Source organism: Schistocerca cancellata, chromosome 9 (genome assembly GCF_023864275.1).
Source record: "Schistocerca cancellata isolate TAMUIC-IGC-003103 chromosome 9, iqSchCanc2.1, whole genome shotgun sequence".
Classification (NCBI taxonomy): domain Eukaryota; kingdom Metazoa; phylum Arthropoda; class Insecta; order Orthoptera; family Acrididae; genus Schistocerca; species Schistocerca cancellata.
This window is the reverse complement of record NC_064634.1, coordinates 488,837,196-488,858,911: the sequence shown is the minus strand read 5'-3', so window position 1 is coordinate 488,858,911 and position 21,716 is coordinate 488,837,196.

Sequence of the window (21,716 nt, the reverse complement as noted above, 5' to 3'; positions counted from 1 at the left end):
ATACTTTTGCTCACCAGATGGTACAGTTTTGTCAGGACTGGCTCTCCTAAGGCTATCAGTAGTTCTAATGGAATGTTGTCTACTCCCGGGGCCTTGTTTCGGCTTAGGTATTTCAGTGCTCTAACAAACTCTTCACGCAGTATGATATCTCCCATTTCATCTTCATCTACATCCTCTTCCATTTCTATAACATTGCCCTCAAGTACATCGCCCTTGTATAGACCCTCTATATACTCCTTCCACATTTTTGCTTTCCCTTCTTTGCTTAGAACTGGGTTTCCATTTGAGCTCTTGATATTCATACAAGTGGCTCTCTTTTCTCCAAAGGTCTCTTTAATTTTCCTGTAGGCAGTATCTATCTTACCTCTCGTGAGATAAGCCTCTACATCGTTACATTTGTCCTCTAGCCATGCCTGCTTAGCCAATTTGCACTTCCTGTCGATCTCATTTTTGAGACGTTTGTATTCCTTTTTGCCTGCTTCATTTACTGCATTTTTATATTTTCTCCTTTCGTCAATTAAATTCAATATTTCTTCTGTCACCCAAGGATTTCTACTAGCCCTCGACTTTTTACTTACTTGATCCTCTGCTGCCTTCACTACTTCATCCCGCAAAGCTATCCATTCTTCTTCTATTGTATTTCTTTCCCCCATTCTTGTCAATTGTTCCCTTATGCTCTCCCTGAAACTCTGTACAACCTCTGGTTTAGTCAGTTTATCCAGGTCCCATCTCCTTAGATTCCCCCCTTTTTGCAGTTTCTTGAGTTTTAATCTGCAGTTCATAACCAATAGATAGGGGTCAGAGTCCCAATCTGCCCCTGGAAATGTCTTACAATTTAAAACCTGGTTCCTAAATCTCTGTCTTACCTTTATATAATCTATCTGAAACCTTTTAGTATCTCCAGGGATCTTCCATGTATACAACCTTCTTTCATGATTCTTCAACCAAGTGTTAGCTATGATTAAGTTGTGCTCTGTGCAAAATTCTATCAGGCGGCTTCCTCTTTCATTTCTTAGCCCCAATCCATATTCACCTACTACGTTTCCTTCTCTTCCTTTTCCTACTGTCGAAATCCAGTCACCCATGACTATTAAATTTTCGTCTCCCATCACTATCTGAATAAATTCTATTATGTCATCATACATTTCTTCAATTTCTTCGTCATGTGCAGAGCTAGTAGGCATATAGACTTGTACTACTGTCGTAGGCGTGGCTTCGTGTCTATCTTGGCCACAACAATGCGTTCAGTGTGCTGTTTGTAGTAGCTTACCCGCATTCCTATTGCTTTATTCATTATTAAACCTACTCGTGCATAACCCCTATTGGATTTTGTATTTATAACCCTGTATTCACCTGACCAGAAGTCTTGTTCCTCCTGCCACCGAACTTCACTAATTCCCACTATATCTAACTTTAACCTATCCATTTCCCTTTTTAAATTTTCTAACCTGCCTGCCCGATTAAGGGATCTGACATTCCACGCTCCGATCCGTAGAATGCCAGTTTTCTTTCTCCTGATAACGACATCCTCTTGAGTAGTCCCCGCCCGGAGGTCCGAATGGGGGACTATTTTACCTCCGGAATATTTTACCCAAAAGGACGCCATCATCATGTAATCATACAGTAACGCTGCATGCCCTCGGAAAAAAATTACGGCTGTAGTTTCCCCTTGCTTTCAGCCGTTCGCAGTACCAGCACAGCAAGGCCGTTTTGGTTAGTGTTACAAGGCCAGATCAGTCAATCATCCAGACTGTTGCCCCTGCATCTACTGAAAAGGCTGCTGCCCCTCTTCAACAACCATACGTTTGTCTGGCCTCTCAACAGATACCCCTCCGTTGTGGTTGTACCTACGGTACGGCTATCTGTGTCGCTGAGGCACGCAAGCCTCCCCAACAACGGCAAGGTCTAAGGTTCATGGGGAGTGCCCAGATACATACAGAACGAGTAAACATGTTTTTCGACTCGAACTCGGGACCTCTGCTTTTCGCTGGCAAGTGGTCTCGCCCTCACAGCTCGACTCCCGACTGTACCCCATCTCCTTTCTTCCAAACTTCACAGTAGCTCTCCTGCGAAACTTGCACGCCTAGCACTCCTGGACGAAGGATACTGCGGAGACATGACTTTACAGTCGGGAGGAAGTTTCTAGAGTGAAATTTTCACTCTGCAGCCGAGTGTATGCTGATGCGAAACTCCTTGGCATGTTAAAACCGTGTGCCGGACCTTCGTTTGGGGAGCACAAAATGGCCAGTTCGCTCACCAGACTGTACACCTTCGGGCCTTCATCTGTGGGAAACGTTAAGGCAAAAGGTCTACATGGAAGCTCGAAAACTCGAAGTGCCGTAAAACATTGACCTGTGCTGTGATAAGTCCAGAGGGATTTCATGCATCAGTGATCAAGGACAAAAATTTGAATACTTTGTTATCATCATTTTATTTTTTTTCACTTCAGTTGATTAGGTACGCTTGTCAAGGGGAGATAGGTAACACACCACGCTGCGACATATGATCAGCAGCATGGGCCAGGAGCGTGGGAAAGTGTCGAGTAGAGAACGAGGCAGTGGGATAAAACGTGCTCACACGTTAACACTTTAAAGTGAGCAAATGTTTTGTCCTGCATAACAATGAAATACGAGGCGTGTTTTTTAAGTAAGTACCGTTTCGAAATTAAAACAAGACGTGCTAAGATATCTCAATAATATTATTTTTACATGAAAGACTGTACCTTTATCTACTTTTCTACAAAATTTCCGTCAATATTGAGGGACTTGTCATAACGTTGTACCATTTTTTGAATACCCTCCTCATACAAGTCTGCCACCTGACTTGTTAACCACTGCATCACCACTGTTTTGACTTCGTCATCGTCTTGAAGACGCTGACGGCCCAGGTGTTTCTTCAAGTGCAGGAACAGATGGTAGTCACTGGGCGCACGGTCGGGGCTGTAGGGAGGATGATCTAGAATTTCCCGTCGAAAAGATGTGATGAGATCTTTGGTCTGATTCGCCACATGCGGACGGGCATTGTCTTGCAGCAAAACGATGCTCTTGCTCAACTTCCATGGACTGTTGCTTTGATTCTGGTGTGAAGTAGGCTACCCATGTTTCATCGCCCGTAAAAATCTGGATTGTTGAAACCGCTCAAGAAAAGTCAATGCACTGTCTAAATGTTTGGTTTTGTGCACATACGTCAACATTTTCGGAACCCAACTTATGCACAGTCACAATGCCAATAAAAACACTACGAGAAACATTAGGAAAGTCATCCCGCAAGGAGGAAATCGTGAAGCGTCTGTTTTCTCTCACCTTATTGTCCACTTCCTGCACGAAACTTTCATTAACGACCGAAGGACGCCCACTCCGTTTCTAATCATGCACATTTGTGTGGCCATCTTTAAATGCTCTCACCCACGTTCTTACCATTCCATCATTCATAATGTTTTCTCCGTAAACTGCACAGATCTGACGATGAATATCGATCGCTTTTAGGCCTTTAGCACCAAGAAATCTTATAATAGCCCATACTTCATAGTCGGCGGGAGTCACAATTATCGGAGGCATCTTAAACACTCAGTACACAACGTAAACAAGGTAGAATCAGACTGTAACATCGTAAGTGCGTAGATTAAGGTACATCTACATCTACATTTATACTCCGCGAGCCACCCAACGGTGTGTGGCGGAGGGCACTTTACGTGCCACTGTCACTACCTCCATTTCCTGTTCCAGTCGCGTATGGTTCGCGGGAAGAACGACTGTCTGAAAGCCTCCGTGCGCGCTCTAATCTCTCTAATTTTACATTCGTGATCTCCTCGGGAGGTATAAGTAGTGGGAAGCAATATATTCGATACCTCATCCAGAAACGCACGCTCTCGAAACCTGGACAGCAAGCTACACCGCGATGCAGAGCGCCTCTCTTGCAGAGTCTGTCACTTGAGTTTGCTATCGCGGTTACCAAATAACCCTGTGACGAAACGCGCCGCTCTTCTTTGGATCTTCTCTATCTCCTCCGTCAACCCGATCTGGTACGGATCCCACACTGATGAGCAATACTCAAGTATAGGTCGAACGAGTCTTTTGTAAGCCACCTCCTTTGTTGATGGTCTACATTTTCTAAGGACTCTCCCAATGAATCTCAACCTGGTACCCGCGTTACCAACAATTAATTTTATATGATTATTCCACTTCAAATCGTTCCGCACGCATACTCCCAGATATTTTACAGAAGTAACTGCTACCAGTGTTTGTTCCGCTATCATATAATCATACAATAAAGGATCCTTCTTTCTATGTATTCGCAATACATTACATTTGTCTATGTTAAGGGTCAGTTGCCACTCCCTGCACCAAGTGCCTATCTGCTGCAGATCTTCCTGCATTTCGCTACAATTTTCTAATGCTGCAACTTCTCTGTATACTACAGCATCATCCGCGAAAAGCCGCATGGAACTTCCGACACTATCTACTAGATCATTTATATATATTGTGAAAAGCAATGGTCCCATAACACTCCCCTGTGGCACGCCAGAGGTCACTTTAACGTCTGTAGACGTCTCTCCATTGAGAACAACATGCTGTGTTCTGTTTGCTAAAAACTCTTCAATCCAGCCACACAGCTGTTCTGATATTCCGTAGACTCTTACTTTGTTTATCAGGCGACAGTGCGGAACTGTATCGAACGCCTTCCGGAAGTCTAGAAAAATAGCATCTACCTGGGAGCCTGTATCTTATATTTTCTGGGTCTCATGAACAAATAAAGCGAGTTGGGTCTCACACGATCGCTGTTTCCGGAAACCATGTTGATTCCTACACAGTAGATTCTGGGTTTCCAAAAACGACATGATACTCGAGCAAAAAACATGTTCTAAAATTCTACAACAGATCGACGTCAGAGATGTAGGTCTATAGTTTTGTCCATCTGCTCGACGACCCTTCTTGAGGACTGGGACTACCTGTGCTCTTTTCCAATCATTTGGAACCTTCCGATCCTCTACAGACTTGCGGTACACGGCTGTTAGAAGGGGGGCAAGTTCTTTCGCGTACTCCGTGTAGAATCGAATTGGTATCCCGTCAGGTCCAGTGGACTTTCCTCTGTTAAGTGATTCCAGTTGCTTTTCTATTCCTTGGACACTTATTTCGATGTCAGCCATTTTTTCGTTTGTGCGAGGATTTAGAGAAGGAACTGCAGTGCGGTCTTCCTCTGTGAAACAGCTTTGGAAAAAGGTGTTTAGTATTTCAGCTTTACGCTTGTCATCCTCTGTTTCAATGCCATCATCATCCCGGAGTGTCTGGATATGCTGTTTCGAGCCACTTACTGATTTAACGTAAGACCATAACTTCCGAGGATTTTCTGTCAAGTCGGTACATAGAATTTTACTTTCGAATTCACTAAACGCTTCACGCATAGCCCTCCTTACGCTAACTTTGACATCGTTTAGGTTCTGTTTGTCTGAGAGGTTTTGGCTGCGTTTAAACTTGCAGTGAAGCTCTCTTTGCTTTCGCAGTAGTTTTCTAACTTTGTTGTTGTACCACGGTGGGTTTTTCCCGTCCCTCACAGTTTTACTCGGCACGTACCTGTCTAAAACGCATTTTACGATTGCCTTGAACTTTTTCCATAAACACTCAACATTGTCAGTGTCGGAACAGAAATTTTCGTTTTGATCTGTTAGGTAGCCTGAAATCTGCCTTCTATTACTCTTGCTAAACAGATAAACCTTCCTCCCTTTTTTTATATTCCTATTGACTTCCATATTCAGGGATGCTGCAACGGCCTTATGATCACTGATTCCCTGTTCTGCACATACGGAGTCGAAAAGTTCGGGTCTGTTTGTTATCAGTAGGTCCAAGATGTTATCTCCACGAGTCGGTTCTCTGTTTAATTGCTCGAGGTAATTTTCGGATAGTGCTTTCATGTAAAAATAAAATTATTGCGATATCTTAGCACGTCTTTTTTTTAAATTCAAAACAGTACTTACTTAAAAAACACGCCTCCTATATGTCTGCATGTATTGTTTGGGAATAGTAATACATAAAACTGCTCAATTTGTTACGTATGTTAAGACCACCGTGAGTAGTGGCCGGCAAATACACGTATCAATGAAACACGACCACAAAATCTGTGCTCGAGACGTTTAAAAAAAATCAGCAGAAAATTAGCAGAATCAACTTCTGTTAGTAACCGTATGCGTCTGGGGTAAGATATCTCCCAGAGGACTGAGATTTTAAGTCTGGGTGCAATGTTAAAAAAAATTTTTAATCATATCTTAGCTAAAACTGCCCATATCCGTATTTCACTTCTTCCTCATTATCTTCTGCGGCTGTTTTGGCTCCTCTGCTCCTTTGCCTAGCATCTTTTCCTACATCCTGTACTGAAGTCTCCGCCTTCGCGATTCGTTGCTCACCGATCGTCCGTAGTATCTCCACAGTAAAGACTCAAGGTGTAAAGCCCAACCTGCTGAGGATGTGAGGTCTTGCAGCATCCCCATCATTAAACACTGCTGCAGCTTCTCAAGCAGAAATCTTCACTGCCAAATTGGAAGCAAACACTGTCTTTGGACATCTGTTCCGAATAAGAGCATTGAAACTTTAATTTGGGTTCTGCGTTTTGCCATGCAGACATTTTTCTGCTAGTTCTGGTGAACCAACCCACTGCTCGAAAAGTTGGTATAATGACCATTGCAACCTCACAAGGAAGATTATTTTTATGGCTGTCAGCTTCCCCACTTTCCTCGCTTTTCAGAAATTTGGACCATTCATTAGAACATATGCCGAGTTGAGGTGTAGTGTCTGTCGACAGGTAATGGACCGAAATGGCTCATACTGCCTGCCTCATAATACCCTAATACTTGAGGTTATTTATATTTGCCGTCACCTCAGCAACTTTCACGAAATGTGAGGCCTGAGTTTCCTGGCGTATATAATTTTCAAACAAGTTATGGAAAGTCGGCCAGGTAATGTTTACAGCGACCGCCGACATTTCGGCGAGAGTGCACCCCGCCATTTTCAAGGCAAAACAGTTTGTGCGTTGAATATGGCGGGGTGTACTCCCGCAGAAATATCGGCGGCCGCTGTAAACATTACCTGGCTGAATTTCCATAAGTTGTCTGAAAATTTCATGAAAAGCTTCTTCAAGCACAGATAAAAAGTCTGCATCTGTTGGCAAAATGGTTCAAATGGCTCTGAACACTATGGGACTTAACTTCTAAGGTCATCAGTCCCCTAGAACTTAGAACTACTTAAACCTAACTAACCGAAGGACATCACACACATCCATGCCCGAGGCAGGATTCGAACGTGCGACCGTAGCGGTCACGCGGTTCCAGACTGTAGCGCCTAGAACCGCACGGCCACTACGGCCGGTTGCTGCATCTGTAATGGTAGTCATTGCAGCGACAGTTGTTTTGTTTATATGTACGTCTTTTGCAAGGATGCTGGACATGTCTTGCTATTACAATTTAAGAACAACAAAAATAAAGTAATTCGATGTATAGACATTTACAGACTTACACGTCTTACGTATATTTACCAGTTCACTTAAAGGGTTTTAAACCCCTCTATGAAAGCTGCTTGTTGGGTCAAGTTAAGAATTAATGTTTAAAACACTGAAATATCAAGCTGTCCTTGCTGGAAGCCATAGTCACACAAGTATTTTATCGTTTGGTTGACATGGGCCACGGGGTATGCTATAGTCTTCCAAATGATTCCACCGTCGTGTTTAGGCTACGCGCAAACTAAGACCGTATAGCACGTGTGACGTGACACGACACTACAGCGCGACGCACATGTTCCGCCCATGTCGCGCTGGTGTTGCGCATACTGAGACCCGAACACATACTTCGCACGTGACGTTTGGCTACGTCCTGCGCTCTGACAATCGAAGCGCGCGCACCCTGTAATTTTTCTCAGACGATTTTACAAAAACTAATCATTAAAAATATTTCAGTTTTGTCTTACTTGTGGCGTTATATGTCAGCTTTGTGGTGAAGTGGCCATCACCGTGTTGATGGACATACTTGTTGTGATACACACATTTTAGTAAGATGCTACACAAAATTTGAAAAGTTTGTAATGAAAAATGGGGGTCACTATGATTTTGCGTTTGGTGCGTATTACACCATATGTTGCTGTGTATGAAATTTAGCTTACAAATTGAATTTTTCTTTTCAGAGGTCTGTGTCTGTCTCCGATCTCGAGAGAATCGATCCTTTGTAGCGCGTTCACACCCGATCTCATGCCCGCGACAATGAAATATTCACAACATTCCTCATATCTCGTAATTGGTGAATGAGAGCATACAAAGAGGAGAGTATTTTGCCAGTTCGTAAACACACGGAACTTTCTTACCTTTGGCGATCTATAAGAAGTCATACTTTCCATTTTATTTTTTTCACTTCAGTGAGTGTATTTTTTTTAAAACTTACCAACAGCTAGTGAAACAAGACTTTCCAAGTATGAAAATAAAAATGAAATGTCTTTTTTCATGTTAATGCAAACCGACACAACGAGATTTCTGTTGGGCTCTCTGGTCGCCAATTACTTGTTTAATGAGACACACTATTTCAGAAGTCTGTCGCAATAGCTGCAACAAGATGAGTTTGTGCAAATTATACTGTGTTTTGCCGAAAGAAGTACGATTAAACCTGTCAACAAGAGAAATGGAGCCATTACCTATATATGGTGATGCTTCTTCGAATGATAAAAAGTTAACAATTCACACTAAAATAGATCGCCAATTCTGTTGGAATATTGGTTGAATCCCTGTGACCCATCGTATTTTTAACATTGAGCGACTGGAATGGAACTTACCAGAGGATTTTATTCATTTACTTTATCTGAGCAACATTAAAACAATGATGACAGGCACACGCCAGATGCTGGCTACTCACCTACTGCTTGCCAAACTGACAATGTGTGATTCGCGAATAAAATAGTTGTAATTGAGTAAACAATTGATCTGTCGTACAACAAAATGGTCAGTGTACTGTCTGCAACTGACAATAATGCGCGTGACAGGAATGCGGAAGTTAGCCATGTGTGAAGGGAACAATTCACATCGATCGAATAACATTGTCATGGAAGTAGATCTGCCTTCATAGGCAACACGTTTCAACAAATAAAATATATCAAATCACCACACTCTTTAAGAATACTCATACTATCGGAATAATACGGACCACTTCTTCATTTGTGTAGCCTGTTGTATAATTAGTTTCTTAATGCCGATAGTGTGTATGCAACTGCTGAAAAGCTTTTTCTCGTCACGACGAGCCAATTAAAACATTGTTATTCGTCAGGGCTTCTCTACTGTTTCTGGCTTGCAGTGGAAATGTGACGTCCTCACGTACCTAGTATAATGTCTTATTGCATCCATCTGCAAGTAATGATTTCAGTGCTTGAACGCTTTTCATCAGGAGCACAAAAATTACGCCTTTTTGATTTTTGTAGCTGATCGTAGAGATACGCCAGCATAACAGGCAGCAAGTAGATAGACTTGGTTTACTTTCCTGCCTTGCTTCTAGAACATTTGATTTAATAACATTCCTTATTTCCTTATTCACTACCCTCATGATGAATCGTCTGCCGCCGGCCGTGGTGGCCAAGCGGTTAAAGGCGCTACAGTCTGGAACCGCGCGGCCGCTACGGTCGCAGGTTCGAATCCTGTCTCGGCCATGGATGTGTGTGATGTCCTTAGGTTAGTTAGGTTTAAGTAGTTCTAAGTTCTAGGGGACTGATGACCTTAGAAGTTAAGTCCCATAGTGCTCAGAACCATTTGAACCATTTTTGAATCGTCTGCCACTTGTACATTGTGGAGGCAGAAGATATAATCTCAATGGCTACTGGCTCACCAGCTACTGTACTGTGCATTGTTCTTGACGAAAGGATAAACAAAACAAAAAACTATACAGATACACTCCTGGAAATTAAAATAAGAACACCGTGAATTCATTGTCCCAGGAAGGGGAAACTTTATTGACACATTCCTGGGGTCAGATACATCACATGATCACACTGACAGAACCACAGGCACATAGACACAGGCAACAGAGTATGCACAATGTCGGCACTAGTACAGTGTATATCCACCTTTCGCAGCAATGCAGGCTGCTATTCTCCTATGGAGACGATCGTAGAGATGCTGGATGTAGTCCTGTGGAACGGCTTGCCATGCCATTTCCACCTGGCGCCTCGGTTGGACCAGCGTTCGTGCTGGACGTGCAGACCGCGTGAGACGACGCTTCATCCAGCCCCAAACATGCTCAATGGGGGACAGATCCGGAGATCTTGCTGGCCAGGGTAGTTGACTTACACCTTCTAGAGCACGTTGGGTGGCACGGGATACATGCGGACGTGCATTGTCCTGTTGGAACAGCAAGTTCCCTTGCCGGTCTAGGAATGGTAGAACGATGGGTTCGATGACGGTTTGGATGTACCGTGCACTATTCAGTGTCCCCTCGACGATCACCAGTGGTGTACGGCCAGTGTAGGAGATCGCTCCCCACACCATGAAGCCGGGTGTTGGCCCTGTGTGCCTCGGTCGTATGCAGTCCTGATTGTGGCGCTCACCTGCACGGCGCCAAACACGCATACGACCATCATTGGCACCAAGGCAGAAGCGACTCTCATCGCTGAAGACGACACGTCTCCATTCGTCCCTCCATTCACGCCTGTCGCGACACCACTGGAGGCGGGCTGCACGATGTTGGGGCGTGAGCGGAAGACGGCCGAACGGTGTGCGGGACCGTAGCCCAGCTTCATGGAGACGGTTGCGAATGGTCCTCGCCGATACCCCAGGAGCAACAGTGTCCCTAATTTGCTGGGAAGTGGCGGTGCGGTCCCCTACGGCACTGCGTAGGATCCTACGGTCTTGGCATGCATCCGTGCGTCGCTGCGGTCCGGTCCCAGGTCGACGGGCACGTGCACCTTCCGCCGACCACTGGCGACAACATCGATGTACTGTGGAGACCTCACGCCCCACGTGTTGAGCAATTCGGCGGTACGTCCACCCGGCCTCCCGCATGCCCACTATACGCCCTCGCTCAAAGTCCGTCAACTGCACATACGGTTCACGTCCACGCTGTCGCGGCATGCTACCAGTGTTAAAGACTGCGATGGAGCTCCGTATGCCACGGCAAACTGGCTGACACTGACGGCGGCGATGCACAAATGCTGCGCAGCTAGCGCCATTCGACGGCCAACACCGCGGTTCCTGGTGTGTCCGCTGTGCCGTGCGTGTGATCATTGCTTGTACAGCCCTCTCGCAGTGTCCGGAGCAAGTATGGTGGGTCTAACACACCGGTGTCAATGTGTTCTTTTTTCCATTTCCAGGAGTGTATATGCAACTGAAAACTGTTATGTACTAACGAAAAGAGATGGAGAGCTTAAACGGCGAAAAACGAAATGCTACTCAGTGATAATAAAATTCATTATACTGGAAGGCTGTATTTCTCAGACGGGCAATACTTCCACTGCCCATATGCGCCATGTCGAAGTGAGCCTATGGCAGTTCTGCATTCCCTTCCCCGCCTCACCCCTCCAACGGTGCTCGCACTGCGCGCGGCGCGAGAAACTGTGCCACAACCACAAGAAAGAAGGAGCCCGCTGTAGCCACATGTCGCAGACGACTGGCAATATTTTGTGTTCTTTGAAATTCGTCTACTGCTATGAATCTTTTAGTGTTAAAACTGCCTCGGACATTCATTAGAGTGACAATGAAAGATTTAATATGTGCAAAATCTGTGATTTCTGTGTCATTTGATGTGGTGCCCGCAACTGTGAATATACATTGTGCTCTTGATTTTAGTGGCTGTAGATCGGAAATATCTTGCTGTGACACACATGTTTTCTCATTACACAAATAAAATGAAGTGGCATCCCTTCTTTTGAATCAGAAGACTTGGAGCACATGATTCGAGGCAGAATTCGTGATCCTTATTACCACTCTAGATTTCACTGTTTGTACGCTATGTGATCAAAAGTATCCACAAACCCCCCAAAACATACGTTTTTCACATTAGGTGCATTGTGCTGCCATCTACTGCCAGGTACTCCATATCAGTGAAGACATTAGACATCGCGAGAGAGTAGAATGGGACCCTCCGCGGAACTCACAGACTTCGAACGTGGCCAGGTGATTGGGTGTCACTTGTGTCATACGCCTGTACGCAAGATTTCCACACTCCTGAACATTCCTAGGACCGCTGTTTCCGATATGGTAATGGAGTGGAAACGTGAAGGGACACGTACAGCACAAAAGTGTACAAGCCGACCTCATCTGTAGACTGACAGAGACCATCGACAATTGAAGACGGTCGTAATGTATGTAAGATGTCATGGTCTCCTGACCTTCATTGCTTACATATTCCACCCTCACAATCACATTCCGCACATCAAGACGCTGCATTCGAACCCAAACTCGATAAGATAAACTCAATGTTGTATGAATTCATGTAAATCATATGCAAATAACTAATAAATCGCAAGTGCGCTCCGTGGTTGAAATACTCGAGGCTGGCGTACACACACACATTCCAGACACGACGGTTACAGGAGCTTTTAGTTCGAGAGAGGCAGACTGCACGCCAGGGGGCCGGTCCCATCAGAGGTTTTCAGAGGGAGCTATCTACGTCGGCTGGCGGCCGCAAGTGGAGCGGACAGCGTTTGCTCGAGTGAAAGCAAGAACGACCCCGTGTTCGGCTTAAAAGCAAATTCCGCTACATTGTGTGGGAGCGCTCAACCTACGCATTCTTTACAAATATAGCATGTAGTTTCAGAGATTTTCACGGGAGACAGCAAACGCCAAACGCCGATACTACAGATTTCCGGATTGGTCGCCTTAAACGAAAGTCATTCTCCCGTTTTAGAAGAGCAATACTGATTGGCAGACGATATTTCTGACGCCATGAGCTGAAGGAGTAATGGAAGAGACCGAAAGATATACCCCTACACGTCTGGCGTGGAGAGGGGCCGTTCCGTTCTCGCTCTTGGAGCGAGAACACGTAACGAGAGCGTGGGCGCTCGTACGTGTACTCAAAGAGCGAGGAACAAGTCTCTCCTCAGTACTTCTCTGGGCCGGCCGAAGTGGCCGTGCGGTTAAAGGCGCTGCAGTCTGGAACCGCAAGACCGCTCCGGTCGCAGGTTCGAATCCTGCCTCGGGCATGGATGTTTGTGATGTCCTTAGGTTAATTAGGTTTAACTAGTTCTAAGTTCTAGGGGACTAATGACCTCAGAAGTTGAGTCCCATAGTGCTCAGAGCCATACTTCTCTGGGAGGGAACCTCTGTCGAGAGCGAATTGAAGTGCGACTCTATATTGAGTCCTTGCGGTTAAGTGTTGTTCACTGTGTTGGCCACCACACTTATTGTGCGCTACAGCTATTGCGAGCCCCATATTCCCTCCACAACAGTACCCTTCACTGCATTTCAGACGCGACAGCCTCGACCATACGTAGCAACATTCTAATGGATAATTATTCAAGTTGAGTAGGTGCAGCTCTCAGCCATTCTGCCAAGTCAATAATTGTATAGAAATTTCATTAGCCAATCCTATGCTTGAGAGGTAACTTCACATTCCGAAAAGAACCAACATATAACTTGTTCAATGCCGGCCAGAGTGGCCGTGCGATTCTAGGCGCTACAGTCTGGAGCCGAGCGACCGCTCCGGTCGCAGGTTCGAATCCTGCCTCGGGCATGGATGTGTGTGGTGTCCTTAGGTTAGTTAGGTTTAATTAGTTCTAAGTTTTAGGTGACTGATGACCTCAGATGTTAAGTCGCATAGTGCTCAGAGCCATTTTTGAACTTGTTCAATTCATAAATAAAAGTGCCATTGTGATTTCTCAGAATTTTTGCAAAATAAATAATAATTTTCGTTAGTTTCATGTTTTTCTTACACTAACTAGCACTACTCCAGTACCCAAGTATCCCACTAGTTACGTAAGAAATTATGTGAATTTTTGTGTCATTTCCTTACAGCGGACGACTCCAGAAGATATTTATTGCTGAAAGTTTTTCAGGCATTTCTCTTTAGAACGTTAGGAGCCTCTGTCTGACTTCTGTAGTAGTGTGGGGGTGGAAATTGCATCTTGCAGGAGCCACAGGGTAAAGGGTACATCTCAGATTAATCTGTTGTGCACAATAACAGAATAGCAACCCTACGCTCACAGTGTAATAGGCAGACATTTCTCCAGACCAACACACAGGAATCCCAAACTGCATCAGGACTACTTCAAGTCGTATGACAGTTAGGCGGGAGGTGAGAAAAGTTGCATTTCATGCTCTAGTGACTGCTCGTAAGCCACACATTACGCTGGTAAATGCCAAACAACGCCTGGCTTGGTGTAAGGTCCGTAAACATTGGACGACTGAACAGTGCAAAAACGTTGTGTGGAGTGACGGATCACGGTACACAATGTGGCGATCAGATGGCAGGGTGTGGGTATGGCGAATGCCCGGTGAATGTCATCTGCCAGCGTGTGTAGTGCCAACAGTAAAAGTCGGAGGCGTTGGTGTTCGGTGTGGTCGTGTTTTTCCTGGAGGGGCTTGCATCCCTTGTTGTTTCGCGTGGCACTATCACAGCACAGACCGACATTGATGTTTTACGTACTTTCTTGCTTCAGATGTTGAAGAGCAATTTGAGTATGGCGATTGCATCTTTCAACACGATCGAGCACCTGTTCACAATGCACGGCATGTGGAGGAGTGGTTGCACGACAATAACATCCCTGTAATGGACTGGCCTGCACAGAGTCCTGACCTGAATACTGTAGAACATCTTTGTGATATTTTGGAACGCCGACTTCGTGCCAGGCCTCACCGACCGACATCGATGCCTCTCCTCAGTCAGCACTCCGTGAAGAATGGGCTGCCATTCCCCAACAAACATTCCAGCACATGATTGAACGTATGCCTGCCGAGAATGGAAGCTGTCACCAAGGCTAAGGGTGGGCCAACACCATGTTGAATTCCAGCATATACGATGGAGGGCGCCACGAACTTGTAAGTCATTTTCAGGCAGGTGTCCGAATACTTGTGGTCACATAGTGTATGTTCGCTAAGAATCTGATGTCAGGGGAGAACATTTCATCTGCGGTATCAGCTTCAATCAAGGGACAACTTACGGTATTAGCATGGTTGACGCAATAATGTACCACGGCGGGAATGACTCGAAATGACAGACATGATAGTGCCGTGCGTGATTCGCCGAGCGGTCTTAGGCGCTGCAATCATGGACTGTGCGGCTGATCCCGGCGGAGGTTCGAGTCCTCCCTCAGGCATGGGTGTGTGTGTGTTTGTGGTTCAAATGGCTCTGAGCACTATGGGACTTAACATCTATGGTCATCAGTCCCCTAGAACTTAGAACTACTTAAACCTAACTAACCTAAGGACATCACACAACACCCAGTCATCACGAGGTAGAGAAAATCCCTGACCCCGCCGGGAATCGAAGCCGGGAACCCGGGCGTGGGAAGCGAGAATGCTACCACACGACCACGAGCTGCGGACTTGTGTGTTTGTCCTTAGGATAATTTAGGTTAAGTAGTGTGTAAGCTTAGGGACTTATGACCTTAGCAGTTAAGTCCCATAAGATTTCACACACATTTGAACACTTTTTTGAACAGACATGATAGTAAACATACGAGATATATCTGAATTACGAGTTGGCTTACATTAGGTACAGAACTTCTTCATATGGTGGCGGACAGTGGTTTGTGGCGATTTTATGCTGTTAGTATTTCAGTAAGTTTCACTCCCACTCGGTCAGTGAAGTCCTCTTGTAAAGTTCTTTCCAGGGACGCAGAATTAAAGATATGAAGGTGTACATAAGAGGTGTTCTCATTGCCCGCTATATAACTTTGCGGAAAGGACACCTCGATGTACTTAGTCGTCCTGCATAGACACTAATATAAAAACACACAGACACGCACACGCACACACACACACACACACACACACACACACACACACACACACACGTAATCAACGACGCACCACGAATGAATTATCCGAATGGGACGGAGATCGGTGTGATGTACATGTACGGACAAACAAATGATCAAACTTTTAGAAAAATAGATGATTGATTCAAGAGAAAGAGCTTCACAAATTCCATCAAGTCAGTAACGTGTAGGTCCACCTCTGCTCCGTGTGGAAGCAGTTATTCGGCTTGGCATTAATTGTCAGAGCTTTTGGATGTGCGTCTGAGGGACATCGTGCCAAACTCTGTGCAACTGGTGAGTTTTTTTTTTTTTTGGTCATCAGTCTACTGACTGGTTTGATGCGGCCCGCCACGAATTCCTTTCCTGTGCTAACCTCTTCATCTCAGAGTAGCACTTGCAACCTACGTCCTCAATTATTTGCTTGACGTATTCCAATCTCTGTCTTCCTCTACAGTTTTTGCCCTCTACTGGTGAGTTAGATCATCAAAATCTCGAGCTGGTCGGAGGTTCCCGCTCATAATGCTCCAAACGTTCTCGGATTCGAAGAGATCTGGCAGTCTTGCTGGCCAAGGTGGGGTTTAGTAAGCGCGAAGACAAGCAGTAGATTCTATCGCCGTGTGCGGGCGGGCATTATCTTGCTGAAATGTAAGCCCAGGGCGGGTTGCCTTGAAGGACAACAAAACGGGGCGCAGAAATCGTCGTCGTACCTCTGTGCTGTAAGGATGGCGCGGATGTCAACCAAAAGCGTCTTGCTATGGAAGGAGATGGCACCACAGGCCATCACTCCTAGTTGTTGGGCCTGATGGAAAGCGGCGGTGAGGCTGGTATCCCAGCGCTGCCCGGGGCGTCTCCAGACAAAACTTAGCTGGTCATCAGGGCTCAGTTCGAAGCGGGGCTCATCGCCGAAGACTGTTAGACTCCTGGTAGAGAAAGAAATTTTCACTACCAGCGTTAGGCCGTCAAGGAGAGACGAGATGATAGCGTGCATTTCCCCGCCACAAGACTGTACGCCAGTGTCCTTGGTTCAGTCCTAAATCTGGATACTGCCCGTGCATTGAGGGCCTATGACGGTGTCCGTGGTGATCTGTGGGTCATATAACACCGTCATGCTCTGCGGTCCCCCCTCTTTTATTCCTGTATATCTAAAGAAGGGAAGGAAGAAGATTGTGGGGCCACTGACACATTTGCTGATGGCACATCGAATTAATGCTCCAGGTATTCTGCTGATTGGAAAGAAGGCGATTTTGGTCGTGGTGGAGACGTCAGTGATGTCTGAAAAAATTGATGATCGATTATTTTCATTCATTCATTCCCTGCGTTGCTTAACTGAGAGATTTATGTAACTGAATTCTAAGTTACTTCGATTTTGTTTCGAAGATCTAGTATCGTGTGTTTTGATTGGTCACTAGCAACAACGGTCTAGTGCAGGGGTTCTCATATTATGTGACAGATGAAACTGTATATTGATACTCTCTGGCGTCTGCATCTGTTCATAACATTCGCTATAAAAGTTTATATTTGTGCGTCTGAATTACATAGTGTACACCCTTTACAGTAATACTCGAGGTTTTAATAACATGTACTGTACATATAAGACACTCTGGGTTTCGTTCGTCAGTATCCAATTGCACAACCAGCTTGTTACGGACAGGTTTGCCGTTTAGTAGGCGGCTTACTGCCACAGTCGTTTATTTCTATAGCGTTATCATAAAGATCGCCAATTCGAACATAGTATAAGCCAAAAATTTCGAAATACCAGTTAATTAAGATGGGACATGAACATGTTTTTGCGGAGTTTGGCAACCAAAAACAACTTGTCATTGCTCAGGGCTAGCCAAATATTACATTGGAGAGACCAAAACGGGCATATGCCACGATTTTTACCGGGACCTACATTTTTAAAAATAGGACTATAAACAAAAATTAAATTCAGACGATGTCGTAATATCCCTTATGTTTGCAGACGACATGGCGTACTAACTCAGACCTACGGCTGATGTAGGTTGGGAGCCACAGAACGCAGAACGTAAAATAAGAGGTAAAATGCATATAAAAGTTAAATAATAACAAAATTAGATGTAACATAGTCTCATATCTATGTATGTATTTCAGAAAAATAAAATAAAAAGCCACTCAAGATGCCACAACTGAAGTGAAACAAAGCCGGCCGGAGTGGCCGTGCGGTTCTGGTCGCTACAGTCTGGAGCCGAGCGACTGCTACGGTCGCAAGTTCGAATCCTGCCTCGGGCATGGATGTGTGTGATGTTCTTAGGTTACTTAGGTTTAAGTAGTTCTAAGTTCTAGGCGACTGATGACCTCAGAAGTTAAGTCGCATAGTGCTCAGAGCCATTTGAGCCATTTTTTGAAGTGAAACATGTTAGGGTGTTTAAACAAAAAAAAATGGTATATTTGCAAAACGGAGGACTTCCTTAATTGATTGTGATACTTAACATATGAACTTGACAGAAATAAAAATGGAACTCTACTGCATTCGAGGCTATTATAGACTTCGAGTTACCCTCCTCAGTTTCTGACGATCTGAGTATTAGTACACGTCAAGTAGTTCTCAATGTTAACTTTGACAAGTTTTCCAGAACAAAGTACCGCTCTTTGTGCTGGTCTACAGACACTCTTTCCCACGCAGTGGCCCCGTGGAAATTATTTGTCCTCTAATACTGATAAAGGAAGTAAAGTATTTTGAGTTGAAATGGGAAATAATAATTATAGGTAAAAATAGAAAAACACACAAATTGCTGCCACCTCTTCGATTACCTTATAGGCTTGCGTCCCCAAAACATCCCGTCGGTAAGTTTATATAATATAACAAAAATAAATTGCTTGTATAATTTTTATCGTCTTCAACATTTCCACTTGGGGTTCCATTTTCAGGTACAAACACGTTTTTCGAACTCTTCTAAAACATGACACAAACAACTGGGAATCCCTACATATTATAAAAGAAAGGAAACTTTATCTTATTAGCCGTTCCTGCTGCAATCTATCTGATTATCTTGATAACTGGAAATTTCTGCTTCTAGTACGAGAAAACACAGTATTAAACGCAAACGGTCCTTGTATTCTTGAGAGCTTCAGATAACCGTTATCTTAGGCGACATTATCACTGGTATTGTGTAAGAGTTAAATAGAAGACGCAATTAAACAGCGAACACTTAGTATAACCAGGAAAACAATAAGTTTCGTCAAAGCAGCAACTTTTCCCTTGCTCCCCTAATCTATTTGTAAGGTTTTAGCTACAATAGCATTTAAGAAATTAATGATGATCAGTTGCTAACACAACCCTCATAAATACTCGTAGTCTTTTATACCTGCTACTGTGGTTTCATCTATGCCATGAATCGTCCAACAGATATTAAGATTCTATTAAGCAATGTGGCCAATGGAAGACGAGGTGTAAACAGAATGAATTAATAAAAGAACATTGTTGGCAGGTACCTGTACATCACCTGCTGTTTCTGTAGGTTTTATTAAAAGTCCAATAGCATCCCTCCTTCCCTCCCCTCTCCCCCCAAGGAATTATACGTCTTCATGCACCTTATGCAGTCACAATTCGTGGAGAGTTTTCTGGCATTATGTAATTGTTATAACTGTAATATTAGTTTTGACGGGAACTGGGTTTACAGCCTTCGTGATATACACTCCTGGAAATGGAAAAAAGAACACATTGACACCGGTGTGTCAGACCCACCATACTTGCTCCGGACACTGCGAGAGGGCTGTACAAGCAATGATCACACGCACGACACAGCGGACACACCAGGAACCGCGGTGTTGGCCGTCGAATGGCGCTAGCTGCGCAGCATTTGTGCACCGCCGCCGTCAGTGTCAGCCAGTTTGCCGTGGCATACGGAGCTCCATCGCAGTCTTTAACACTGGTAGCATGCCGCGACAGCGTGGACGTGAACCGTATGTGCAGTTGACGGACTTTGAGCGAGGGCGTATAGTGGGCATGCGGGAGGCCGGGTGGACGTACCGCCGAATTGCTCAACACGTGGGGCGTGAGGTCTCCACAGTACATCGATGTTGTCGCCAGTGGTCGGCGGAAGGTGCACGTGCCCGTCGACCTGGGACCGGACCGCAGCGACGCACGGATGCACGCCAAGACCGTAGGATCCTACGCAAGCCGGCCGAAGTGGCCGTGCGGTTAAAGGCGCTGCAGTCTGGAACCGCAAGACCGCTACGGTCGCAGGTTCGAATCCTGCCTCGGGCATGGATGTTTGTGATGTCCTTAGGTTAGTTAGGTTTAACTAGTTCTAAGTTCTAGGGGACTAATGACCTCAGAAGTTGAGTCCTCTAGTGCTCAGAGCCATTTGAACAATTTTTTGATCCTACGCAGTGCCGTAGGGGACCGCACCGCCGCTTCCCAGCAAATTAGGGACACTGTTGCTCCTGGGGTATCGGCGAGGACCATTCGCAACCGTCTCCATGAAGCTGGGCTACGGTCCCGCACACCGTTAGGCCGTCTTCCGCTCACGCCCCAACATCGTGCAGCCCGCCTGCAGTGGTGTCGCGACAGGCGTGAATGGAGGGACGAATGGAGACGTGTCGTCTTCAGCGAAGAGAGTCGCTTCTGCCTTGGTGCCAATGATGGTCGTATGCGTGTTTGGCGCCATGCAGGTGAGCGCCACAATCAGGACTGCATACGACCGAGGCACACAGGGCCAACACCTGGCATCATGGTGTGGGGAGCGATCTCCTACACTGGCCGTACACCACTGGTGATCGTCGAGGGGACACTGAATAGTGCACGGTACATCCAAACCGTCATCGAACCCATCGTTCTACCATTCCTAGACCGACAAGGGAACTTGCTGTTCCAACAGGACAATGCACGTCCGCATGTATCCCGTGCCACCCAACGTGCTCTAGAAGGTGTAAGTCAACTACCCTGGCCAGCAAGATCTCCGGATCTGTCCCCCATTGAGCATGTTTGGGACTGGATGAAGCGTCGTCTCACGCAGTCTGCACGTCCAGCACGAACGCTGGTCCAACTGAGGCGCCAGGTGGAAGTGGCATGGCAAGCCGTTGCACAGGACTATATCCAGCATCTCTAAGATCGTCTCCATGGGAGAATAGCAGCCTGCATTGCTGCGAAAGGTGGATATACACTGTACTAGTGCCGACATTGTGCATGCTCTGTTGCCTGTGTCTATGTGCCTGTGGTTCTGTCAGTGTGATCATGTGATGTATCTGACCCCAGGAATGTGTCAATAAAGTTTCCCCTTCCTGGGACAATGAATTCACGGTGTTCTTATTTCAATTTCCAGGAGTGTATTTGAATGGAGTCATTCCCCTTCAGGCTGTTGAAATATTATTTTAACAGCCTAAAGCGGAATCACTTCACTAAAGAATTCACTAGTAGTCGTTCTGCTAGTGCTAAATTACAACACCAGATACAATACAGATACAGATTACAATCTGATTCTGAAAAGTAATAATCTCTTGTGTTTCGTGGCTCTCACCAATAATCTATCCATCAGAGCTTCATGCAGTATAATCTACTGGTAATTATTATTATTATACAAATTAAGGAAAAGTGAAGTTGCACACACTGGTAACACACTGATGTTCACAAATCAGAGCATCTTAGAGACCCACAAAGAAACTCTGCGTCACGGCTACAGTTTGCAGGGTAAACTGTGGCGAAAATGTGACATAGAAAGCCCACCAGTAGGAGAATGGCTAGCATATTTAAATGTGGCGCAGCATGGGTGTGATAGTCTGACTACACAGTATCTCAAAAAAATGGTTCAAATGGGTCTGAGCACTATG